The sequence below is a fragment of the Filicampus tigris genome, chromosome 2 (genome assembly GCF_054856515.1).
Source record: "Filicampus tigris isolate MCC_2025a chromosome 2, RoL_Ftig_1.0, whole genome shotgun sequence".
NCBI classification, from domain to species: domain Eukaryota; kingdom Metazoa; phylum Chordata; class Actinopteri; order Syngnathiformes; family Syngnathidae; genus Filicampus; species Filicampus tigris.
In genome coordinates, this window is record NC_141218.1 from 36,450,652 (window position 1) to 36,478,354 (window position 27,703).

Consider the following 27,703-nt stretch of genomic DNA (forward strand, 5'->3'; position numbering starts at 1 on the left):
ATTGTAGCCATTTCTCTGGTTCGTCCAGTTCATTCTAAGACCTGAAGCTCAAATTGGGTATAATTTCCTGTTGGTGTGAGAACAATTCCAAGAACCCAGTTGATTCCATTTTTACGAACAGACCTAATCGCATCCAGCCGATCGACCTTACAATGTCAAGGAAAAGATTCCTCATTTGGGGGTTTGTCTTGAATCCGGGTGCTTCCTACCCAGGGTTACGCTGCAATTGTCGCCACCGCCAGTGAGGGATCTTTTTGCCAAGGATGCTATATAATGAAGGCGGCATGATGAACTTTGCGTGCTAGCTACGGCGGCACATATGAAAAATTGGATTACGATACAGAGAAGATTAGCATGGCCCCTGCGCAAGGATGACACGCAATTTCGTGAAGCGAATCCAAATTTTGAAGGCCTCACGCTATGATCTAGCTGCTACCTCCGGCAGAACCGAGCTTTTCCCTGCTCAGAGTGTCAACAGAGATTGTTACGTGACCAGATTTGCCCGATCTGCATTGATTAAACCGGAGCACCCGAGTCTGATACTTTGGAGAAAAATACAACAGCCTCAGCATTGGTAACGACAGACTTGCATAGGATTTTTCAGGTTTTTAGCCATTTCCTTGGCACGCCAAGTCCACTGCATGACATCAACGGTAAACTGGGTATGTTTTCGTCCTTGCATGAGAGCATAGATCTATGAAACCTGGATGCCAAAGATGGGTAGATTTTCTGAGCGGTCAAAGTCGCTGAATTTAGGCTCCAGTTTCGTTTGAAGCGTGGGTTGGACTCCAACTGAGGCAAACAAAATCTCACCTCAAAAATTCTGCTGAGGAGGGTCTGATTGCAGCCCACTTTGTTCCGCTGGACTCGAAAGGGAGACCTATAGTCAATTTCTTGGTCCCCTCGCAGCGCTGATATGAAATACATTCAGTGACGTCCATCATGCGACAGACGCAAAATGACACCTTGACCGTCAGGGGTACTAGCGAAAGACTATTCTTTTCCGTAGTTGACTGCAGCACATCTTATGTTTCTCTTCAATTCGTATAAGTCTTTCGCCTTTTACTAAAGATTTCCGTGGAGAGTAACAGAATGAGATTCCACCAATTTTTTCCTGCTTTGTCCAGGCAGAGCATCTATGAATGTTGAAAATAATAAATCAAGGCTGCAGATCATCCAGCATGGTATTGTAAAATGGCTAAACCCTTGGTGGGCCAGCCTTGAAGACACCTCCGTGGTTTGATTTTGAAACAGATTTTAGTGAGCGCTGTGCACTATTCACCACGTGACCAACGCCAACAACTCTTGCCCGAGAAGCCTACTGCAAAAGTAATCCCACCTGCTCATACATGCAGTTTGTTTTTAACAAAAGATATTGGTGAAGGGTAACAATGTTGATTGATTCAATTAGCACAACCAAGCAGGATAGCTGGGAGGCGGAAAAAACCTTGTCATGGGCATTGACAGACTTGTGTAGGATTTTAAGATTGTAGCCATTTCTCTGGTTCGTCCAGTTCATTCTAGGACCTGTAGCACAAATTGGGTATAATTTCCTGTTGGTGTGAAAACATTTCCAAGAACCCAGTTGATTCCATTTTTACGAACAGACCTAATCGCATCCAGCCGATCGACCTTACAATGTCAAGGAAAAGATTCCTCATTTGGAGGTTTGTCTTGAATCCGGGTGCTTCCTACCCAGGGTTACGCTGCAATTGTCGCCACCGCCAGTGAGAGATCTTTTTGCCAAGGATGCTATATAATGAAGGCGGCATGGTGAACTTTGCGTGCTTGCTACGGCCACACATATGAAAAATTGGATTATGATACAGAGAACATTAGCATGGCCCCTGCGCAAGGATGGCACGCAATTTTGTGAAGCGAATTAAAATTTTGAAGGCCTCACGCTATGATATAGCTGCTACCTCCAGCAGAACCAAGTTTTTCCCTGCTCAGAGTGTCAACAGAGATTTTTACTTGACCAGATTTGCCCAATCTACATTGATTAAACCGGAGCACCCAAGTCTGATACTTTGGAGAAAAATACAACAGCCTCAGCATTGGTAACGACAGACTTGCATAGGATTTTTCAGGTTTTTAGCCATTTCCTTGGCACGCCAAGTCCACTGCATGACATCAACGGTAAACTGGCTATGTTTTCGTCCTTGTATGAGAGCATAGATCTATGAAACCTGGATGCCAAAGATGGGTAGATTTTCTGAGCGGTCAAAGTCGCTGAATTTAGGCTCCAGTTTCGTTTGAAGCGTGGGTTGGACTCCAACTGAGGCAAACAAAATCTCACCTCAAAAATTCTGCTGAGGAGGGTCTGATTGCAGCCCACTTTGTTCCGCTGGACTCGAAAGGGAGACCTATAGTCAATTTCTTGGTCCCCTCGCAGCGGTGATATGAAATACATTCAGTGCCGTCCATCATGCGACAGACGCAAAATGACACCTTGACCGTCAGGGGTACTAGCGAAAGACTATTCTTTTCCGTAGTTGACTGTAGCACATCTTATGTTTCTCTTCAAATTATATAAGTCTTTTGCCTTTTACTAAAGATTTCCGTGGAGAGTAACAGAATGAGATTCCACCAATTCTTTCCTGCTTTGTCCAGGCAGAGCGTCCATGAATGTTGAAAATAATAAATCAAGGCTGCAGATCATCCAGCATGGTATTTTAAAATGGCTAAACCCTTGGTGGGCCAGCCTTGATGACACCTCCGTGGTTTGGTTTTGAAACAGATTTTAGTGTGCGCTGTGCACTATTCACCACGTGACCAACGCCAACAACTCTTGCCCGAGAAGCCTACTGCAAAAGTAATCCCACCCGCTCATACATGCAGTTTCTTTTTAACAAAAGATATTGGTGAAGGGTAACAATGTTGATTGATTCAATTAGCACAACCAAGCAGGATAGCTGGGAGGCGGAAAAAACCTTGGCATGGGCATTGACAGACTTGTGTAGGATTTTAAGATTGTAGCCATTTCTCTGGTTCGTCCAGTTCATTCTAAGACCTGAAATTCAAATTGGGTATAATTTCCTGTTGGTGTGAGAGCAATTCCAAGAACCCAGTTGATTCCATTTTTACGAACAGACCTAATCGCATCCAGCCGATCGACCTTACAATGTCAAGGAAAAGATTCCTCATTTGAGGGTTTGTCTTGAATCCGGGTGCTTCCTACCCAGGGTTACGCTGCAATTGTCGCCACCGCCAGTGAGGGATCTTTTTGCCAAGGATGCTATATAATGAAGGCGGCATGATGAACTTTGCGTGCTTGCTACGGCCGCATATATGAAAAATTGGATTATGATACAGAGAAGATTAGCATGGCCCCTGCGCAAGGATGACACGCAATTTCGTGAAGCGAATTTCAATTTTGAAGGCCTCACGCTATGATATAGCTGCTACCTCCAGCAGAACCAAGTTTTTCCCTGCTCAGAGTGTCAACAGAGATTTTTACTTGACCAGATTTGCCCGATCTACATTGATTAAACCGGAGCACCCGAGTCTGATACTTTGGAGAAAAATACAACAGCCTCAGCATTGGTAACGACAGACTTGCATAGGATTTTTCAGGTTTTTAGCCATTTCCTTGGCACGCCAAGTCCACTGCATGACATCAACGGTAAACTGGATATGTTTTCGTCCTTGTATGAGAGCTAAAACTATGAAACCTGGATGCCAAAGATGGGTAGATTTTCTGAGCAGTCAAAGTCGCTGAATTTAGACTCCAGTTTCGTTTGAAGCGTGGGTTGGACTCCAACTGAGGCAAACAAAATCTCACCTCAAAAATTCTGCTGAGGAGGGTCTGATTGCAGCCCACTTTGTTCCGCTGGACTCGAAAGGGAGACCTATAGTCAATTTCTTGGTCCCCTCGCAGCGCTGATGTGGAATACATTCAGTGCCGTCCATCATGCGACAGACGCAATATGACACTTTGACCGTCAGGGGTACTAGCGAAAGACTATTCTTTTCCGTAGCTGACTGCAGCACATCTTATGTTTCTCTTCAAATCGTATAAGTCTTTTGCCTTTTACTAAAGATTTCCGTGGAGAGTAACAGAATGAGATTCCACCAATTTTTTCCTGCTATGTCCAGGCAGAGCGTCTATGAATGTTGAAAGTAATAAATCAAGGCTGCAGATCATCCAGCATGGTATTGTAAAATGGCTAAACCCTTGGTGGGCCAGCCTTGATGACACCTCCGTGGTTTGATTTTGAAACAGATTTTAGTGTGCGCTGTGCACTATTCACCACGTGACCAACGCCAACAACTCTTGCCCGAGAAGACTAACAATGTTGATTAATTCAATTAGCACAACCAAGCAGGATAGCTGGGAGGCGGAAAAAACCTTGGCATGGGCAATGACAGACTTGTGTAGGATTTTAAGATTGTAGCCTTTTCTCTTGTTCGTCCAGTTCATTCTACGACCTGAAGCTAGCTGATCGACCTTACACTGTCAAGGAAAAGATTCCTCATTTGGGGGTTTGTCTTGAATCCGGGTGCTTCCTACCCACGGTTACGCTGCAATTGTCGCCACCGCCACTGAGGGATCTTTTTGCCAAGGATGCTATATCATGAAAGCGGCATGATGAGCTTTGCGTGTTAGCTCCGGCGGCACAAAAATAGCTTCCTTAGCATGGTTCCTGCACAAGGGTGACACGCAATTTCGTGAAGCTGAATTGTGGATGATTTTACTGTGTTGTTGACTCAACATACCATTCGCTATCGCTAATGCTAATCATGATCGTTAGCATGTCTGCCTGTTTGTGGTCTTGTTCAACCATTGTCTTAGACTAACTTTGACAATTGTGTAATTGTAATGACATTCATATACAAAATGTGTATATTATAAAAAAATCATATACAAGCTGAATTGTGGATGATAGTAGGTTGTTGACCAAACAAACTAATGCTAATCATTAGCATAGGCTCATCTTGTTCATGTCTATGAAAATACATGTGTATGTAATGCATAGCTTGATAGTATTTTCTGTTTCTTGTGCCCTTTCACAATATAAACAGGCAACTTCGCTGCACACTTAGAGTCTGTGGAATTTGTTTGTGAATGTTTAGCTTTTTGGATAAGCTGGCTTCATCGACTAGTAAGACCTGTTAGTTTAACAAAACATTAGACTTTAACCATTTAAATTATTCATGCATTTTAATAGCTTTTAGGATGTATCTTATGTTTCTTTATGTTGGTTACAATAACATGTTAAATGATATCGAAGTAATTGTCATGGCTTGTTAGTGCTGACTTATATTTATGATGTTTTGTCTCGGCGGCACGGTGGTCGACTGGTTAGCACGTCCGCCTCACAGTTCAGAGGTCGTGGGTTCGATCCCGGCCCCGGCCTCCCTGTGTGGAGTTTGCATGTTCTCCCCGTGCCTGCGTGGGTTTTCTCCGGGCACTCCGGTTTCCTCCCACATTCCAAAAACATGCATGGTAAGTTGATTGGATACTCTAAATTGCCCCTAGGTGTGATTGTGAGTGCGGATGTTTGTCTCTGTGTGCCCTGCGATTGGCTGGCAACCAGTTCAGGGTGTCCCCCGCCTACTGCCCAAAGACAGCTGGGATAGGCTCCAGCACGCCCCGCGACCCTTGTGAGGAGAAGCGGAACAGATAATGGATGGATGTTTTGTCTCCCTCTGCAGGCGCTTTAGCGCTAAAGCGCCTGCAGAGGGAGACAAAACAAGTCACAAGTCAGCAGTAACAATCCATGACAGTAATGTGTTAATAATTTCACACATAACTCACTCCAGAGTATAAATCGCACCCGGCCAAACTATGACAAAATCTGCGACTTATAGTCCGGAAAATACGGTAAAAAGATGAGGAACTCCTGGACAAGACACAAAATGTTAGAGGGAGTTGATTGAGTACTTCAAGGGATCTGGTAACAGAGCACAGATGGACGCAATAACCTAACCAAACAGAAACGTACAAAAGAATAATGATGGAAGGATGAAACTAAATTCTAAATCAAAACCAAAATCAAAAACAGATCAGAGAAGGAAAGGATGAAACTAAATTCTAAATCAAAACCAAAATCAAGAATAGATTGGAGAGGGCCAGTCGGCGGAACCAGTCCGGTGGGTGTCCAGGAGGCCAGACGAGAGGGTAGTGGCGGGGACATTCTAGTGGCCCTCCCGAAGGCCAGACAAGAGGTTCTTGACGGGGCCAGTCCGGCGGGTGTCCAGGAGGCATGCCAGGACCAGCCTGGTGGGCGACCCGGAGGCCAGACGTGAGGGTCTTGGCGTGGCCAGTCTGGTGGGCGTCCAGGAGGCCAGACGAGAAGGTCTTGGCAGGACCAGTCTGGTGGGCGACCCGGAGGCCTGGCGAGGGGGTCGTGGCAGGGACAATCTAGTGGCCCTCCCCGAGGCCAGACAAGAGGTTCCTGGCAGGGCCAGTCCGGTGGGTGTCCAGGAGGCCTGACGAGAGGGTAATGGCAGGACCAATCTGGTGGGCGACCTGGAGGCCAGATGAGAGGGTCATGGCGGGGCCAGTCCGGTGGACGTCCAGGGGGCCACACAGGGGATGAAGGCAGCCTCAGGCTTTGCGCCGCTGTAGCAGAATCCAAGAGCAGCCGCTGAGATTGCGCCACCAGAGCCGAGTCAGAGGGCAGGCGAAGGTCTTGCACCATCATAGCAGAATCCAAGGGCAGCCGCAGAGGTTGCGCTGCCGTAGCCGTCGTAGCAGAATCCAAGGGCAGCCGCAGAGGTTGCACCGCCGGAACAGAGTCAAAGGGCAGCCGAAGGCCTTACGCCGCCGAAGCAGAATCAGAGAGCAGCCCAAGGTCTTGCGCCGTCGTAGCAGAATTCAAGAGCAGCCACAGAGGTTGCACCGCCGGAACAGAGTTAAAGGGCAACCAAAAGACCTTGTGCCGCCGAAGCAGGATCGGAAGGAGGCTTCAAAGCTTGCGCCGCTGGGGAAGAGTCAGAGCCTGGTGGTGCTGAGGAGCCAGGATGTGGGCCTGCATTTGCTGAGGTGCCGGGAAGGGGGACTGGCATTGCAGAGGAGCGTGCACGGGAGCCTGTAGTTGCCTAAGTGTCCTGAAGAGGGCCTGTCACTGCCGAGGCGTCGGGACAGGGGCCCGCATTTGCTGAGGCGCTGGGAAGGGGCCCTGCCTCATCAGCCTGCCACCATAGAGGTTGGGACACACACGAGACACGAGGGGTTGGGAGTACAGATAGTGAGGAAGGTAAACTAGATGAACGGGACTAGGTGAAGAAGTACACAGTGAACGAGGTGTCGAAAAAGGCAGGGAGTGTAGTGGCTTGGGTAAAGGGTCATAATGACGTGACTTGGAAAAGGCTGAATTATGAGAAGAACCAGAACCTCTACTCGGGCGTCTACGTTGGCCACCTCGTGGGGGTCCTGTGTAAATGGCCAACCGGGCACCCAAAGAAGGTCCGAAGGGAAGGGATCAGCCATGGACACTAAGGGTACAGGTTTGTAATGACGCGACTTGGGAAAAGCGGATTTACGGAGGAACCAGAACCTCTACTCGGGCGTCTAAGTTGGCCACCCCGTCGGAGTCCCGTGTAAATGGCCAACCGGGTGTCCAAGCCAGGGTCTGCTGGAAAGTGTTCTGGAGTGGACACTAAGGAATCATCATCAGAAAAACTTGAAAAAACTGACAAGGGCTTGAATAGTGACTTAGGAAGGGACTCGGAAAAACAAAATCAGTGTCAAAATCTGAATTGGAAACTAAGGCATCATCATCATACAAAAACTGAGGAGGGCTTGAAAAAGCAGGAAGCCCAAAATCAATGTCAGAATCAGATGATTAACCACATCATGGCCATCTTCACAGTCAGAAAAGTCTGAGTCTAAAAACAAAACATCGCCTGTTAAACTAGAAGGGGACTGTACAAAATTAGGCCAAGTAGATGGCAAAGATTAGAGAGACATGGAGGAAAAGACAGAGTTTACACAAAGGGTTTGGAGGTGGTCAGCAGGCCGAGGGCGGTTGGAGGCAGACCAGGACTTGCGACAGCTTGAGCGACCCATCGTGGAGGAGCGACAAGAGATGTACCCAGTGAAAAGGCAAAGCAGCAGACGGCGAGACAATCACTCCCTGATTGGAGGTGGAGGGATGATTAAGAGCAGGTGGTGATGTCTTCGGCTTGAGTGATTGTGTCTGAGTCTGCTGGGTCCATGACTGGTCAGTACGTTCTGTCATGTAGGATCGGGATTTGGACCCATACGCAGACATGGCACGGAAGTTGAAGAGTAAAAAGTCTTTATCAAGAAAAATACAAAGTAACAACAGAGATCATGACTGGAAGAGAGTTTGCATCTTCACTCGGAGATGGTTTGACGTACTGACAATGAGTCACTGTCTAACTCGAACTTTTCAACTGTAGGACTTCAGACCTATATGACATCATAAAGGACAACGCATAAAAGGACCATAGCAACTGCAGAGCAACTGATACATCATGCAAACAACCAGTCATAACAAAAGATCCATGAAACCTGGATGCTGAAGATGGGTAAATTGTCCAAACGGTCGAAGTTGCTGAATTTAGTCTCCAGTTTCATGTGAAGCGTGGGTCGGACTCCCACTGCTGCAATCTCAATCTCACCTCAGAATTCTGATGAGACTCAGATAGCAGCCCCTTATTTCCGCTGGACTCTATAGGGAGAGCTATTGTTAAATTGTAGTCTCCAGTAATACAAGTCGTTGCCATTCATCATGCGTCAGACTCAAAGTGACTCCTTGACCGTCAGGGGTACCAGCAAAAGGCTGCTCTTTACAGTAGGTCTTGCTTTACTTAACATTTTAAAAACATTGAAAAAGGACTGCCTGCCTCACAAAGTCTATTTAGTGTCCTTGCATTATTAGAGTAATAGTGCTTTTGATGGTATTTTATTTTTCCCTTTTTCCTCATTATTGTTATTATTAACTGCCTGAGCAGTTACCGTTGTGATGACCCTATAGTTTTTGTAGGAATTATTATTATTATGATATACAAACTTATTTTTTGTCATAGTGGTAGCATCACCTACTAGCTACAGAAAATTAATGGTGTTTTTCTCCTCGCGGGATAACCAGATCTACTTGCCGACCAATCATGGCATAGCTTTTAGAAAACAGGTGAGCCCTGATTGGTCATTACCTGAGCCCTGAGCTGTTTCAGTCTTCAGTAAGTGACAAAATGGCTACCCCCTGAGATAGCTCAAAACTGGTGGATTTTGCTGCATAATTCATCCATCCATCCATTATCTATACCGCTTATCCTCACAAGGGTCGCGGGCGTGCTGGAGCCTATCCCAGCTGTCTTCAGGCAGTAGGCGGGGGATACCCCGAATTGGTTGCCAGCCAATCGCAAGGCACACAGACAAACATCCGCACTCATAATCACACCTAGGGGCAATTTAGAGAGTCGAATCAATTTACCATGCATGTTTTTGGAACGTGGGAGGAAACCGGAGTACCCGGAGAAAACCCACGCAGGCACGGGGAGAACATGCAAACTCCACACAGGAACCCACGACCTCTGAACTGTGAGGCGGACGTGCTAACCAGTCGATCACCGTGCCACCTGCATAATTCATATTCCACAAATTCCATTTTGGGTAGACTTCCCCCTTGGCTTTCAGAGAATGAATGGATGCATGGTTGTTTCGGTAGATGTGTTTGTGGCTGAATTTCATCCCCATAATCAAGGCCCGATTTGGATCTGAGGATCTCCGATTCCATGCCTTTTCTTCCACTTACACTGCCATGTCCAAAATAAGCAACATGGGAATAAAAATATTGGAATTGAGTCTCTTGATCCATGTAATGTGAATGCAGCCTATGTGTCAGTGTTGTGACTGACTGGTAAAATGTACATGGTGTACCCCACCATTCACCATAATTCATCTGCAATAGGCTCCATTTCCCCTAAGGACCATTTCACCATACCTTGTGCAAGAAATAAATGGATGGAAGGTTTGGGGGAATTGCTCTAGCGCTACATATCAATCTAATACTAGACCCTGCAGTGGCATTTATGCTTTACACTAATAACTGGTGTTTATTGTACTTGGGAAACATTGGTTGAAATTCACACTTCAGCAGGACATGCCAGATCAGTAGCTCACAAAGACTGCAGCTAAAAAATAAGCTTTATGGATACAAATTGAGATTAGACTTAATGAGAAGCAAATTTAAAAGTGCTCTCTGTTTTTGTACTGAAAATATTATGGTTAATGTGTTGAAACATATTCTTCTGTTTCTATTGTATTAGATTGGATTCCATTTGTTTTATTGCATTATATCTTTAGTCTGTGCATGAGGGTGAAATATTTTAATGATTATACATTACAGCTGGTCTTACAGGAAGTCATCTTATTTGCATGAAATGAATCCCACTCCCCAACACTCACGCATAAACGACAAACTGAAGGCTGTTGTCTAATGTGGTGCTGCCCCCATGTGGCTCTGAAAATATTCAATGAAAGGTAAATGAAAACTAGAATCATACCTACTACAATATACCATCATATGTGAAGTATGCTGTTCTATTTAATTGATAATGTATCTTAAATGTAAAGTTGATGGATAACTTATGTTAAACAAAAATCACTTTTGTACACAATAGAATAATAAACTACATCTCTGGACAGGTAATCACAGAGAACCTTTTAAGCTTCATAAATCCCTCTGATGTAACTGGCCTAGCTTGAGAATTCTGTTCTGCCCCAGACAAGAAAAGGGAAGAACCACATTGGCAACTATCATTTTAATGCTTGTTGGATACACCTTTTATACATAATTTAAACTGTAATAAAATTTAGACTGACATTTTCAAATCCCTCTACAAAAAATGTTCAAAGCGAAAACAAGATAGATGTTCGAAGACAGCATATTGCCAAGGCTTATGTAAACAAAAAAAAAAGAAAGAAATTCAATATGTTTAATGGATCACTTCTAAAATGTGATGATATCTTTCTTTGGCTCAACTATTCTCCTTCACCAGGTTTCTTTAAAACCAAAATACCTGCAAAGGGACTAAAGTATACAATATAGTTGAAAACATTACCCCTTTGGCAAAACTACAAGATGAATTTCAAATATGCAACTATTAAATCCTTTACCCGATAATGTATTTTTGAAACCAGTTGGCATTATGTATTTGGATTTTTTGTTATATTGTAGATGATTAAATACTCTATTGAATAAACAACCTTCCTCATTTAGTGCATTTGGAACCCATACCCCCGAGGCAAATAAGCAATGCCCTGATATGAAGAGCTTTTTGACAGTGTTTTCAACATATACAAGCAGGACTCATCATTCCGTTGGCTTATGTTGATGTGCAGCATGAACATTCCGTTTTTGAACAAAGTGTTGTTTATTTTTTTAATTGTATATTTTGTGCTTGCATGTGTGCGTGTGTGTTCCAGCCATATCGTGATACAAGGTGTGCTCTTCTAAAATACTTCAGGCTAACCAGGTGCATTCAGCTTGTGGCCACGTGTGACTGTCCTACTCATACCACATGAAATAAAGCCAGCAGCTCACTTAAACAAGCAGATGCAAATACAAGAGGCTGTGGGCCCGAGAGCTCTTAACTCTGCAGGCAGCTTGTGACCAAAAAGGTCATTATAATGAATCCCAGAAGCGATAAAGAAGTTGGAAACAGAAAGGGACAGCTGCTGATTCTGCTCGCATCCATAAATAGCAATGACATGGCATCACTTTGACCAAGACTATTGCCTTAGATTAGAATTGGATGAAGCACAGCAGGTCTGGCAATGTTCAATGTGCTGAGACAACAGAATGACTTGGCAGGATCTGGAGCTCTTGCATCATTTGATTAGTAGTCTTAAACCACATTGTTATTTGTCTTGTTGAATGAATGATGAACATTAAGCAGTTCAATGTGAGGGCCATATATACAGTTGTTGAATCCTGATAAACGAGAATCTATTGCAGGGCACCAGACTGTGTCTAAATGGTCGCATTTTGCCCCTAAAATATGAGACAGCGTGAGCAATTTTTCTCATCCACTCATGGCAAGTGCGATCGGTCGTCTTTTTTTTTTTTTTTTTCTATTATATGACACAATTTTTGATGCACAGCACAGTTCTGGTCCACACTTCGGATCAAAACACATTCATCACTGAAACAATGCCAGCATAAACAGGATGCTGTGACGCAAGAATAAAATGCGACAGGCACACACCCACGGACGTGCACACGCCCGGTGACAAGGCTTTAATGGGCATTAGCCTCATACCGCTAGTTTTGGCTAACCTGTTCGCTGCTCGATTCATACAAGTGGCAGCGGGACTACAAAATATAACAAGGGCAGCAATGCAAAGTGTTGCTTCGTCGCCAGAATCCAACACAACAACACTGTGTGATAAAGATGAGTTTATTTGTAAAAAGGATGCTGCTTTTAAGCGAACTGGCTCGCTTGATTTTGTGTTTTTATCAATGTTGATTGCCATTTTTGTTGTGGACAATCTTGAGTGTTTTTAGCATGCTGGACCTAATTGAGTAACTGGAGACACCTGAGCGGATTGGGTGTCAGCCAATCAGATGCTGCAAGATGACCAGATTGGGCAATCGCGATTGAGGAGACACCCCTCCCTTTCCTTTGTGTGTGAGAGAGAGAGAGAGAGAGAGAGAGAGAGAGAGAGAGAGAGAGAGAGAGAGAGAGAGAGAGAGAGAGAGAGAGAGAGAGAGAGAGAGAGAGAGAGAGAGAGAGAGAGAGAGAGAGAGAGAGAGAGAGAGAGAGAGAGAGAGAGAGAGAGAGAGAGAGAGAGAGAGAGAGAGAGAGAGAGAGAGAGAGAGAGAGAGAGAGAGAGAGAGAGAGAGAGAGAGACTGCGAACAGTGCGTGTAGGGAGATGGGGAGATGGGTGAGGGAAGTGTCGGATCAGGAAGCGAGTTAGGTGGAGGGTTCGGTGGCGGTAGGAATGAAAATTGGCAGGAGGTGAAGGCAGGAGAAGCTGAACGAAAACGCAAGAAATTAGGGAAGGACAGAACTAGCGATAGTTCAGATGACACTGGTAAAGGGCAAGCAAGGGGGTGTGAAGATGATTACAAAGTTATTGTTAAACTGGAACAAGAAGGGGCGTCGTTCGGTAGGTGGAACCCAGTTCTCCTTACCAAGGGAATGAACAAGCGAATAGGAGATGGCTGCGAACGGGTGGATTAACTCTTATTCCATAAATGCAATATTTATCAGAGTGCCTTGTTTCAACTAGTGGGCTTGCATAGAACATATTCTTGAAAAAAAATAGGTTTGGGTTGACTTCCACTTTAAGTATTTTGCCATTTCAAGATTGGATGATGCCTCACGTGAAGTCTTAAATCAAGCTTTGAACATAGAGGAGGTCTTGGGCTCCATTAAATCATTTTCATCTGGCAAGGCTCCCGGAAATGACGGATAAGGGGCCGATTTTTATCAAATATTTGCTCAACAGATATCTCCACTCCTGCTTAGAATGTTTTTACATTCTATGGAAGCAAAAGTACTTACTTCTTGCTACCTTATATGAAGCAAACATGGATGGATTTTGGCAAACTTTAGTAAATGCCCACTTCTGGTCATTCGTTTTGTATTCATTTCTCCAAAACAAATTGATAAAATTGAAAACGCAAGCTAATATTTTCCGTTCTGTCTCGTCACAGTTAGAACAATCAACAAACCAGGTGTGGGAAAAACACTGATGACAAACACATCACAAATACTGTATATGAAATATGAAATTATCTGTAAATACAGAGAAAATAGCGGTGGTGTGGCGCTGTTCATAGAAAAAAAAATCTCGTTTGTCGAGGACCAGAGTTTGTTACCACTGGTATAGAGGTTCTCATTCGACTAACGCATACGAGGTGTACAGGTGAAAACCAGGCCTATTGGCTTTCTTTGTCGTCATGAAAAACTGCACCACACTAAAGTGAAGCACACATAAACAAACTCCCCATCAGGGAAACAACCCCTGATCTTCCACGCGATAGAGGGAGAAACTGTCTACTATACTAACGAGAACTGCATTTGACTCCGCCCTACTGAGGAGCAGGTGTCACTGCCAGTGCCAGCAAGAGGCGATTACCTACGATTATGTCCTGCTGACAGACAGAACAAAAATAATTACTCTCTTCCCTGGCTTCAGGGAATGTAAAAATTGTCTTTTTCATTTTCAAAAAAGAAATATTTTTTTTATCTTATTTACAGAACAGTCCAGTATGCTGCCCTCAGTCATCCTTCAGATCTTTGTTCTGCTGTTCCTTGTTGTTATTCTATATTTACATAATGGACAATCTCACTATAACTTTCTCTGCATTTCCAGAATTGGCAGGTTGTATTGGGGAATGATTATGAATATTTAAAATGGCAGCAAATGTAGTCAGGTGAAAACGTATTGCTTAGTATGAAATGATAAATATTTATATGAATGCATGATTTTAGCTTGATATCCAACATTAAAGAAACATTCTCATATAATCTAAATGTAAATAGTGAATGATTGTGAGTATGTATGAGGGGTTCAACATTTGTTCTCAAAGACTAGATTTGCAAGGCTAATCCTTTCTGGGTGCATGTAGCATTCATTCTCATTCATTCATTCTGCAATATGTACTGTACAGTAGTTTATCGAATGAATTGTAGATTCGTATCGCTAATTATGTTACTAAAGGAGGTCTGAGGGAAATCGCCTTTCTTCCTGGTCACATTTATTGCCATATTTTACATGGAATGTCACATCTTTTCACATTTCCCATACTGACCATTATTATGTATACTTATCTAACCAACTTCCTGCAGGACTTAGCAGTGGTTATCTGCTTACCTGTGAGTACCTCCACAATTTTGCCCTACAATTAAACAAAGAAAAAACTCCCCCACATTACCACACATTCTCCTACTGGTTTTTGTTATGAGGCTCTTGTGCTTGCTCTTGGGGCTCTTCATCATCACTATTCATTCACAATCACATTGTGGCTTCTGTTGCTGCATTCGACTGCATTTTCATAGAGAACAAAACAGAAAACTTGAATAAACCCACAAAGTTGTGTGGACACATACAAATGTACTGAATATGAAATAGGTACAGCGCAACGTTGAGTCTGAGCCAGCGCTGAACGGGGAAAGGGAGGGATAGTCACGCCAAAGCTAAATATCACAGAACTGGCCCACTCCGAGTGTGATCGAAAGTCTAAAACTGTGATGTCTTAATTTCAAATGACCGTACAACAACTTGGAAGTCATCCAGCTACTTGGACGGGATTGTGTTCAACTTTGGGGGTTCTGCTGTTGTTGTGGGAAATCATCCCACATGATATGTTGGCTGTGGGAATGGGGAGTCAATTCGTTTACTGAAAAGCCCAGTTTATATAGCGTATCTTCACAAGTGACATCCAAGGCATCTTATCTAATGCACAAGGACATTATTTACTCTAGCAACAGACAGCTCTCACCCTTGAACAGATAGGTGGCTTGCACTTTTTGTCACTCCTGCTTTGTATTTTTTTAGCTCATCATCTTGGGTGTTTAGCATAGCGTTCGATTGTTCATTTGAAATGCATAACACGGCTCATCTGCAAGAAATGGTGCGCTCAACTTTGTCCAAGAGGGACAAAGTTCAATGTTTCTTTTGGATTCTGAAGGAAGTTATGCACCAGGGTTTGGAGACAGAAGAAATGGCAAGCGAAGTGGCTGAGTAACATCTCCCATGCAGACCAATGACCAATTAATAGCTTGGGCTCGTGTGTGAGGGGTAAGTCTGCCCACCTTTAAAATCATATGCTGTAAGAGATTGTTTGAAATAGAAAACAATAAAATTATTATTATTAAATAATACTAAACTGCAAGCCAATCACAGCCAGCCAGCACAGTCCCTGCAGAGATCCTATTGAAAACAGGAGCGCTCACTCTCACACATGTATAGTCAATGAAGTCCTCGATGAACCCCCTGAGAAGAAACACACGAGACTGTTTCTGTCAGTGGTCAGCAAAATGGGACGGACTGAGAGGTGGTCCGTTGGTACTTGACCCAGTTAGTGATGATTACACTGACGGATGAAAACCCACTTCAATTCGCGCTAACTCCGTCATTTTTTTTTAAAGTTTCCCGTCATCTAACACCAGCCACACAGGCATGTGCAGGGCCGTTGCTGCCCCTTTGGGGACCCTAAGATGAAAAGTCACATGGTGCCCCCACCCCAACGCGATACAACAATTTGGCGTGGCCTGAACATTTTTATACGTGTGTGGGATATGTAAAGTGGATACATACAGTTACTAGTTACCTGTTGAAAAAAATGTTAGTAATGTAATCCAAGTGCCATAATATTAAACTAATATAACTTCACTATGTGAAGACTGTTTAATTACGTTTGGATTACTCAAATACCATATATGTTGAAACAATTCAATTTAAAAAAAACAACAAAAACTCCATACGGTGTTTATTTCTCTGGTCTTTTCTGTCATATGGCTGTTTAATATGCATGGTTTTGAAATTCTGGAGGAAGCCTGAGCACCCACAATTCAAATCCAAAGCACAAGAAGTGACGCTCAGAGCGAAGTATCAATTGCAGGACAATAGTATCGACCCGATCCAAGTACTTGCTTAGTATCGATAATATCGATATTAGGATCAATCCGCCCAACCCTACTAATTTATGAGCATTGACTTGAATTATCGTCCAGAAATCTCTAACGCGTTACCAATCTCAATAACTGTTCAAATATTCCCCAAAATTTGAGAGTAACGTGCTATATTACTTCGTAACTGCCTAAATGTCCTACGTTACTTTTGTAACGCGTTACCCAAACACTGAATCGTGTATACAGTACAGTATACTGTATATGCATACAAAACCTTGACTTTTTAAAAGCAAGGTAGATTGTCAACCAGTTATCGGCTAATGCCTACCGACAATGAAAACAATGTACAAGCCGTCATAATGCTCTTTCAGGATTACAAAATACTTCTTTGCTGATGACTACCATTAGCAGTGATAGCAAAGCCATTCTATAGTCCATAAAGTTGTGACCTTACTCTGTCACACTCAGTCAGAAGATACGATGGAAGTCTACAGTAGCTGCTTTATAAGCTTTTTTTTTTTTTTTTAAACGGGTGGGGCCATAATCATGGCACATGTTCAAAGGCAGGATTACTTGACATACAGTACTTGTTTTACAATAAGAAGAAAATGATTTGTGGTCAGTTGGAACACATTCACACAAACACTCGCACGCAGCATTCTTATTTACTGTAGGTGATTGATTTGACAATTAGTAGGTCCATCTGCCCTTCTGCCTTTGGAGCACTGATCACGGAATATGTTGAATTAAATGCTGCAGCACCGGTCACGCACATGTCCAACTGCAATAAATCTCCTCTACAAGTATCCTAATGATCTATTTGCATATGTTTTATTCAGTTGTCATCCTCGCTTCATGAGCTGCATCAGCAATTTAATCAATTTCTGTGCAACATTATCATTCATTTGAAGTCGTGAATCAAAGCCCAAATGTAGGTTTGAAATTAATCAGCTAGTCACTAACTATATAGGGTTTTATGGAGCAGACCAGCTGCCTGCTGTCATCGAATATGACGATTAAAGAGAATAGACCAAAACAATAAAAGTTGTAGTTGGAACTCAATGTAAAGCTCAGCAAATAATTCTCTGAAAGTTTATCACTGCAAGTAGTGCCTCTCCCTTTGTCACCCTGATTATTGGTCCCACAAAAATAATGGCCTTTCTTTGCATCACTTGCATGGCGTTAACTTGTGAATTGTTCACTCTGGAAGAAAATTATACATTGCAGCAAAATCCACCCCTTTTTAGCCATCTCAGGGGCCGGCCATTTTGTCACTTCTGTCGACTGAAAATGACATCACAACTGCTCAAAATGGCCGCCCCCTGGGATGGCTAAAAAGGGGTGGATTTTGCTGCTTAACTCATATTCCACAAAACGCAATATTAAACAGAATTCCTTGTTTCCACTAGTGGTCTTGCTGGGAACATATTCTTGATAAAAATATGTTTGGGTTGATTTCCACTTTAAATAAAGAAAAATTCAAGGGGGCTGTCAAATTGAATTATTATTGACACAACTTGCTGTCTATCCATCCATCCATTACCTATACCGCTTGTCCTCACAAGGGACGCGGGCGTGCTGGAGCCTATCCCAGCTGTCATCGGGCAGTAGGTGGGGGACAACCTGAACCGGTTGCCAGCCAATCGCAGGGCACACAAAGACAAACATCCGCACTCACAATCACACCTAGGGGCAATTTAGTGTCGAATCAACTTACCATGCATGTTTTTGGAATGTGGGAGGAAACCGGAGGACCCGGAGAAAACCCACGCAGGCACGAGGAGAACCTGCAAACTCCACACAGGGAGGCCGGGGCCGGGATCAAACCCATGACCTCTGAACTATGAGGCGGACGTGCTAACCAGTCGACCAAAGTGCTTGTTGTCTAATTAAATCAAATGGTGTCAGATTATGTTTTCCAGGATGCTCTGGCAAAACAGATTAGCATGGCTACTGGTTTGACAACACTGTCATGAGTCATATTTTGACATGTATAATGCAGTGGAAACTCTAAAGTCTCCAATTTGTTCTAGTTTTATTTCTCCGGGATCAATTAAGTCAGAGTAAAACCTCATACAATAAATGCATATTCATTAAAGATCAAGCCAACTATAGATTGCCTGAATTAATTGTGCTGAACAGAAAGACAGATGTGGGTGTTTTCCACATCCCCTTTCCACCATCATATTTCTACTTTTTGCCACTAGTGGTACCCTTCTGAGGTAGAAAATGAATATGCAAAGATGACTTGAGATATGAGTGTTTAGAGTTACGAGCATGGTCACGGAATGAACTCGTATCCGAAGGCACCACTGGAGGTTGCAGTTTGGGTTTGAAAAATATCTTAGACAATGACTCAGAGAGATTACACCATAAAAGAAACAGGTTCGTGTATAATGTATGAGGGCTAAACATACCCGCACACACAACACACACATGCATGTAAGCACACCACCCATCCATTTTCCGAACCGCTGATCCTCACGAGGGTCGTGCTGGAGCCTATCCCAGCTGTCTTCGGGTGGTAGGCGGGGTACACCATGAACTGGTTGTGTAAACAAATGAAGACTTTCTAATAGGGGCGTAACGATACAGCTTCTGTATTTTCCGGACTATAAGCCGCACCTTTATATACGCTGCACCAACTCTATTTGATAAAAAAAAAAAAAAAAAAATCATGAAAAAAACATAAGCCATACCTCTATATAAGCCGCACCTATCTATGTTGAAAAATGTGATATTTAGTGCATTTACAGAACGATTTGGAACTGTTAATGTACATGTATGTACCTCAACAGATTCTTTCCTAACAGTGCCTTTTAACACGGCAGCAACTTTGCTGATTAAAATGGAACAGAACGAATAGAAAATAAAGAATTATCTTTATTTCACTGCCTGCTGCCACTCTAGTTTGTCAGTTAACGTTCACCTACTTCCGCATATCACCTAATTCATAACCTAGTGCATAGCGCCCTCGCCTGTTGAACTCCTCCACCCGCAGTCACATCCTGTTAATGGCAATAGTATTGTATTGTATTGTATTGTATTGTAATTCCTGTTAGACCGCCCCTAGCAGCGAAAGAAAAATCCACAGAATAGGTTAAAAAACTAGGAAAAGTAGTGGCTTATAGTCCAGAAAATACTGTATTTAATTGATGATTCGATGTGTCTGCCCCGAGATCTTGCTACATTGATAGGCACTGGACTAGTGCCTATCGATGCTGGCCACACATCAACACAACAGCATTTTTATAAATTATTGATTGATCGAATCCATATAATTAATCAAATAATTTTTCACTCAAAATTCACAATGCCCTTTTATTTTCCATTCAGGTTCGAATGTTATTTTTAATAAACTTGTATTAGTTATTCGCTCATGCAGGTGATCTCGGGTCGTCACCGGAGTTATAAGTCATACACAATATCGATAACAGATAATAATAATAATAGATCAACATGCATCATGGCGGTGAGGAGGAAGATGATGCAATGTGTTTTTGCAAGAAAGGTGATGGTCTTGACAACACGGTTCCCGTGTATAGCCTCTGCAAACGCAGAGAGGATGTTGAATATTGTTCAGATATACAGTATGAAGCACTTTATCAAAACCGTTTGTTAGCATTAATGTTTTAATGCATAAAAAATATCTTATTCAGATAAGGTAAAATGGTGTATAAAAAGAGAATTAGCTTGTTCTGTTTTACTTTGTATATGCTAGAACAGTGATTCTCAACCTTTACAGAGCCAAGGCACATACGTGTTTTAAGTTTGAAAAATCTCACGGCACACCACCAAAACAAAAAAGTCACAACAAATGGATACACAAGTCAAAAAAACAAAACTGCCCCTTTCAGAGTGGCCTTTTATTGTGGGAAGTCTAAGACACACCTGTGCATTAATCATGGTGTGTAATACACCCCCCCCAAAAAAAGAAAAACAGCTGCACCTTTCCGAGTGGCCTTTATTGTGGGCAGTCCGAGACACACCTGTGCATTAATCATGGTGTGTAATCAGCATCTTGGCATGGCACACCTGTGCGGTGGGATGGATTATCTTGCCAAAGGAGAAGTGTTCACTATCACAGATTTAGACTGGTTTGTGAACAACATTTGAGAGAAATGGGGATATTGTGTATATGGAAGAAGTTTTCGACCTTTGATTTCATCTCGTAAAAAATGGGAACAAAAAAAGCGTTGTCTTTATATTTTTGTTGAGTGTAGTTGCCACGATATCAATGTTGTTTTTTTTACATTTTCCCTAGTAAAACGTAGTTGGTTTTAAAATAAAATCAAAACAAACAGCATTCTATTGTGTTTATTTGGGGTTACCTTTAATTAGTATAGGTTTATTTACAGAAAAGACATTGTTACCGTATCAAAACTGCCTTTATCATATTGAATTATATCGCGCCAAAGCGATATATTGCGGTTGGGTCAAATTGTTAGGCCTTATCGACATTTACGTAATAATGGTCAAAAAAATATCATTACACCCCTACTTTCTAATGAGAACGATCTGGCCTGATTGAACTACTTTGGTTTGAACAAATGGTCCATTAATCTGAGATAGATTGTCAGAAATGATGGTTAGATGAAACAAAGGCCGCTTTCAAGGCCATATCAGTCTAAAAGCTATGTTATATTCTTGACAAAGCAGATTGCTTGGGTCTGTAACATTTATGTGTAAAGTTTATTGTGGCCGACTGTTCTTTCTTTCTTTCATTCGTTTTTCTGTCTTGATCAAATCACTATTTAAAGCACGTTGACCACAACAGAGCTGATAGCACTGATGGCTGTCAAGATGTTCGGCTTGTGACAAAGCTATTTAGTCGCACTCAACACCAGTAGTTGGCATTCCATCAATACTGATGGTAGGTCGGTCAGTGACGGACTGACAATATATACAATATAGTTTAGTTATGTTTCTATAGCATGTAAATTGCACTAGCCTATTTCCATTTTAATCTATGTTGAAAATATCTTTGAAAAATACAGTCAATAAAAAATGTGAACGTGTTAAAATTTTAAAAACAGAGTGAAAGTGTCGTAACCGTGAATTGATCTTGGGATCTAGGGAGTTCTTCAAATTATTTTTCTTTGTACTGACAAAGGTTTTCGCCAGTGTTTTGGTAGTAAAGTGATTCCTTTTTTTTCAGCAATTTCTCTAGCCTTGGAAAAAAAAAACTCTCACAAGGTATTGATGTGGCTGGAGTGCCTTGCATGGAAGTATTAATGTTAAAAAACAAAACAAAAAAAACCTAATATTTCCATAAATGAAACACATCATTATAAATTCAAACACTTCACCACATCAACTTGTGCACCCCGGTTGAAGCGACTTCCATAGACACAGAAAGTGAACCTAACTAAAACAAATATTGTGGCAGTTAAAAGGAGTGCACACGACTGACTGTAAACACGTCTTTATTCCTCAACTGCCAACAAGAGAATGACCACAATCCAATATTGCGCCAAAAACATTCATACAAACACTCCCCGAACTGTATAATGTACCTGCTGGGTGAGAGGCATGGTCCTAAAGTCCGCCACAGTATCTTACTTGCCAATACGTATGAGAAATTTGTCCCACACGGTGGAATCCTCCCCTTCTTTCGAGAACCCTATCACACTGACTTGAAGGGAAGAATTGAGCTTCAAAAGATGCGTGATTCACTAGGCAGAGATGCAACCTGCTGTCAGGTGCTCTTCCTTACAAAGTTAGGTGCCTCAGGAACAGGTAGCGTCGTAGCGATTGAGCGGCACAACGGCTGTATCTGTCTCGTGATTTTTTTCCTCCAAGCGATATGGGAGACCACATGGAGGCTTTGCTCTTATTAACTGGACGCATTCGCTGACATGTCGATGTGTAGGACCCATCACTGGATTCTACCCTGAACCACAATGCGGAGCGGGATTCTGGTGAATCTAAGCCATTTTAAACTTTAAATAAAAACTTTGGGCCGTTTTAGCAGTTAAAACACCAGCAGCCACCAGCGTGCTCCAGCTGTACCTAACAGTCAGATTGGCAAATAAGTGTACAGTATATGAAATGTATGTGTGTGTAAAGTTCTTTGCGCAGTCACCGTAGGATGTAGATACACTGAGAAAAATTGCACTTCATTTATCATTTCAATCAAATTGGATTTTTCATCTGTCATGCCAGGCGGATCGGCCTATAGGTGATTACTGTTTGGCCGGACAAAAAGGCGGATAGAAGGACGGAGGAAAATGGTACCCCGGCTGCAGCGATAAACGGACAAGGAAAGTTTAGTAAAATGCCTAGCTCTTATTGTGACACACGGAAGCAGGAAGTAGTTCGAGTTCCAGTATGTCGAAAAGCGATTAGATGCGGATGAGAATGAGAGTGCAAACAATTATGTGAAAGTAAATAGGAACAGGGTTGACCGCTGTTTTTTTGTGTTTCTTTGAATTGTCTTTTTTCTTTTCTATGTGTACTTACAATAACAGCCATTATTTTATACATATCTGAAATAAACACACACGCACAAAAGAAAAAGGGGGCCCGAGGGTTTACCCAGTATACAGTTAGTAGGCTGTGAAAAAGCTCCATTCCCACTTCACACTCCTTCTTGGCCTGCCGTTGTCATGGGGACCGTGTGGGCACTTGGGAGTAAAGCGCCAGTTGTCCCGGAGGGGAGCTCACTGCTGCCCAGTTTGCTGCCGAGGGAGTCTAAAAAAGTTTCATGTGGCTTAATATCCAAAAACTGCGACAAATTGTCACCAAAATTCATATGCACATCCCTATTCATGCCCACTGAAACCTGTGAAATATACAGTGAAAAAGATCACCGCAATATTTTGGATTTTATGGAGGTGTTATTTCCTTTTCCTCATTGGAGCTCACGTTTAATGTCTATGAAAATCCCAAATAATGGGGCGATCATTTTGATATTTTCAGAGGTTGAAGTGGGCATGAGTAAGGCTCTGCGATGAAGATGATGCATTGTGTTTGTGGAGGCAGATTATAATTATTTTGCGTTTGTTTCCATTTTTGTCACATATCTCTTCAGTTTTATTGGGCTGAGCCTTTATTTTATCTGCATAACTAAGGTCAGTAGCATTCTTCCACATTTTGTTTGGCGTCGCCCTACAAATGTTTTCTGTGGGATGTGTCACCCCTCTTGTGTGTCTCATTGTCACTCTGAAGCCTTCGTCTCTCCTTGTGTTCTCCTCAAGATGTAATCTTGTGATTGAGACATCCTTCAAGATGACACATTGGGATTGATTTTCAGGCCTGTGGCAGTACGAGGTAAGACAAAGAAGAGAGTAATTGGTTGTGAGATTTTTCAAATTTAGGATGGTCTAGACCGGTGTTTGTTGTTTTAGACTCAATTCTCTCACCCGTAACTAAGCCCAGCAACTGTGGAATGCGGCTACGGTCCCCTCCGAAGGAGTTGGAATGACAAGGTCAATTCATTTGATTTTGCTGTATACTGTACCTGAAAACATTTGGGTTTCAGATCAAGAGATGAATGAGACAAAATTCACAATTACCGCTTTTATTTCATGGCATTTACATAAAGATGTGTTAAACAACTCAGGACAGAGCACCTTTTGTTTGATGCCACCTGGTTATCAAGTAAGCAAATGTATTGGAACGGATATTATTAAATTAACGATGTTAGCAGTTTTAATGGTCACAAAGAGTTTTTCTTGTCGCCAAGAAATTTTGAACATGACTTCAGAATGAATTCTGAAGTGTACAAAATGATTTGATCTGTCAATTTAAAGAAAAATGCAACATGGCAACACGATAATGACCCAAGACACACTGCCAACAAAACAATGGAATTCATCTTTGGAAGTGAACTGGACATTAATCCAACAGAACCTGCATTTTACCTCCTGAAGAGGAGACTGAAAGGACAAACCCCCAGACACAAACTCAAACTGAAATAGGCTGCAGTAAAGGCCCATGAAAACCTGTCACTGGGTTGCAGGCTTGATGTAGTTATGCCACCAAATATTAAATATGATTTACTTTAAGTTAATTTAACAATGCCTGTTCCAGTACTTTTGTACTTGAAAAGTGGGTGGCTTCAAACAAAAGATGCCTCTCCTGAGTTGTTTAACACATCTACATGTAAAACCATGAAATAGAAGCTGGAATTCTGAAGTTTGGTCACACCCTCTACTTCAGGTAACTAGTGTTTTTTCATTATTCAAAATATTCCTGATAGTCCCAATAGTATTGATACTTAGGTCATGGACATTACAAAGAAATATTAATGGAATTATTTGATAAACAAAAAAATTATGTTAATCAAACAGAATTTAATCACTGTCCTGTGAAAAACACGTATGTCCAATTTTTTTAAATTCTTTTTTTCATGTTAATGGAATGTCCCCCAAAAATCACTCTTAAAAAGCTTTTTTTTCTCTGTGTGTAATACGGTCCCTTAATTTGCTGGCATCCTTTATTACACTGGACAACATTTTTTTTTCTAGTGCCAAAGATATTTTAGTGACTTATACTCCAGTGGGACTTATATATGTTTTTTTCTTCTCTATTATGCATTTTATGGCTGGTGCGACTTGTACTCCAGAGTGACGTATAGTCCGGAAAATACGGTAATTTCAGGCTGCTTAGTCCGAAAAGGACATCCGTTTTTTCACTTGGCGCTAGTTGCAGAGATTTTGATATTTTTAACAATGAATTGACTATAATTTGTTTCAGCACATCATAAGTGTGTGTCATTTATTCTCTATTCAAAGTGAAACAAGCTTGTTATTTACTGCTAATATTGCCTAATTTTCCGATTTTTTGGTAAAAGGATTTCAGAGAGATAAGAAGGTTAAAGATCACTCAGACATTTTAAAACCGATAAAAGAACCGTAAAATTGATCCTGAAACACACGGGAAGCCAATGCAGTGATTTTAAAATCGGTGTAATGCCTTCTGGTCTTCAACAGGATACACATCAGAGATAGGGGATTCGAGTCATATGAGTTGACTTGAGTCAGACTCGAGTTGCTATTTTTAGAATTTGCGACTTGCTTGCCAAAAACATGACTTGACTTGGGACTTGGTATCTAAGTGACTCGACTTAGTTTTAAATTTGCATTTGAACACAGTTTGGCTTTTTAGGAAGTAAGGCAAGAAATATATAAAAGGGTTTTTTTTGTTTATTCACGCCAACCTGGCAACCTAGTTAAAATCACTTGTTAGTGTGATGTGGGCACGTACACGCCAACAGCATCGGAGCAACTCCGAGGATGACTAATTTGAGCTAATGGATTATCTTGTCCATGACGTTGACAAAAATAGGATTGCAAAACGCATGGTTTGCACCCCATAGAACGAAGACACAACAACGACAATGTCTAACTGCATTCGTCATTATTACAAACCCACAGAGAGGTAAGCCAACCTTAGTTTAGCTAGCCATACGAACACTGGTTTGGGACCAATACAAAATTCGACTTTGAACATTTGGACACGCTGGTCGTAAGCGTATTCGCCATATTTGATGTGGCAGCGCCCCCCGTAAACTAATGCACGTCAACTTCACTCAAGTTCAAAACGCAAGGACCTACAAAGTGCACAAAGTTAATGCCTTTCATTCACCCATTAACACATACCAATTAGATTCGGGTAACAGATTGGCACCTGAAACAAAGTACGTAGTTTTTAAATATGATGATTATACACATATATACACCCTCATTCAGCATATTTCAGTATGGGGGTGGTGCTAGTGAAATTTTAGTCGGACTAGCCGTACAGCCGTTTAAAATTAGAGGCGGATCGGCTTATAGACGGGTACTATTTTTTTCCTCCCAGTAAAAAAAGGCGAATGACGGACGACGGAAGAGTACCCACGCTGCAGACGGATGATGAATAACGGACGCTCAATTTTTTGTAAAATGCTCAGCTCTGTCAAACGTTTCAAAGTTACGTTTTAGAAAGGATGAACATCCATCCATCCATTATCTGTACCGCTTCTCCTCACAAGGGTCGCGGGGCGTGCTGGAGCCTATCCCAGCTGTCTTTGGGCAGTAGGCGGGGGACACCCTGAACTGGTTGCCAGCCAATCGCAGGGCACACAGAGACAAACATCCGCACTCACAATCACACCTAGGGCCAATTTAGAGTATCCAATCAACTTACCATGCATGTTTTTGGAATGTGGGAGGAAACCGAAGTGCCCGGAGAAAACCCACGCAGGCACGGGGAGAACATGCAAACTCCACACAGGGAGGCCGGGGCCGGGATCGAACCCACGACCTCTGAACTGTGAGGCGGACGTGCTAACCAGTCGACCACCGTGCCGCCGTTGCGGAATTCAGTTTCTTATTATACAGTGTGTACAATTTACTGTATAATTTCAGCCATTTCATAAAGGTGTTTCATTCATGTGTTGTGTTGTGGCCCGGTTTGAGTCAACAAAGTCCCTTGATGTACTGGAGCGTCCCGCACTCCAGTCCTTTGAACAGGTTTTTTCAAAATCATTTTGAGAAAGATTGAAAATAATAGACTAAGTACATAGGGTATTTTTTTAATTTACGGCCAGCACACCCAACTGTGGCTAGGAAAGCGCATTTCAATTTGGATTATTTGTAAAGTTCTTGTACTGGTAATTTACTTGTTTTAGGGTCACTCATGAGAATACTATCAAAAATCATTGTTTGCTCTCCGTCTTCCCAAATAAAATGATAACATAAAAACGTACGTGGGCTTCGACCTTCTGCCTGTATGACACTGCCCACGGCCCTTTATGACTCTCAGGCCCACTCAATTGTTCTAATCGGGACATAAAGCAAACCAACCTCAAGATCGTCTTCCGGTCCATATTTAGGGCGTGGAAAAGGGATGGATGGATGGATGGATGGATGGATGGATGGATGGATGGATGGATGGATGGATGAATGGATGGAGTAGTCCATCCAAGTGAGGCAAGTAATTATAATTGAGCTATTCATCATTGTTAATCGGGAACAAATGACTGCGTGAGAGACAGGAGGGATAGAGAGAGAGAGAAAAGAAGAAAAATATGGACAAGTATGTTTGAACGTGTTTGATTGACAAGAAATTCTCATCGAAGTGAAAACATTTGCTTTGATACAGACAATGAGAGTCCTGACCAGAAATCAGGTTGGAGTTTGCCTCAAGGCT

At 42.3% G+C, this 27,703-nt stretch overlaps 6 non-coding genes across 6 annotated transcripts; all 6 read left to right on the top strand.

Annotated features, from left to right (window-relative positions):
- The first annotated feature begins 298 nt into the window (after nucleotides 1-298).
- LOC147152335 (U6 spliceosomal RNA) lies at nucleotides 299-406 on the top strand. The gene has a single exon (XR_015085884.1). It is a non-coding gene; the product is annotated as a U6 spliceosomal RNA (small nuclear RNA).
- A 616-nt stretch (nucleotides 407-1,022) lies between these two features.
- Nucleotides 1,023-1,135, top strand: LOC147152336 (U5 spliceosomal RNA). Its single transcript, XR_015085934.1, has one exon. It is a non-coding gene; the product is annotated as a U5 spliceosomal RNA (small nuclear RNA).
- A 647-nt stretch (nucleotides 1,136-1,782) lies between these two features.
- Nucleotides 1,783-1,892, top strand: LOC147152337 (U6 spliceosomal RNA). The gene has a single exon (XR_015085898.1). It is a non-coding gene; the product is annotated as a U6 spliceosomal RNA (small nuclear RNA).
- Nucleotides 1,893-2,508: 616 nt separating this feature from the next.
- On the top strand, nucleotides 2,509-2,621 carry LOC147152338 (U5 spliceosomal RNA). Its single transcript, XR_015085956.1, has one exon. It is a non-coding gene; the product is annotated as a U5 spliceosomal RNA (small nuclear RNA).
- Nucleotides 2,622-3,270: 649 nt separating this feature from the next.
- On the top strand, nucleotides 3,271-3,378 carry LOC147152339 (U6 spliceosomal RNA). The gene has a single exon (XR_015085897.1). It is a non-coding gene; the product is annotated as a U6 spliceosomal RNA (small nuclear RNA).
- Nucleotides 3,379-3,993: 615 nt separating this feature from the next.
- LOC147152340 (U5 spliceosomal RNA) lies at nucleotides 3,994-4,106 on the top strand. The gene has a single exon (XR_015085922.1). It is a non-coding gene; the product is annotated as a U5 spliceosomal RNA (small nuclear RNA).
- The last annotated feature ends 23,597 nt before the right edge of the window (nucleotides 4,107-27,703 follow it).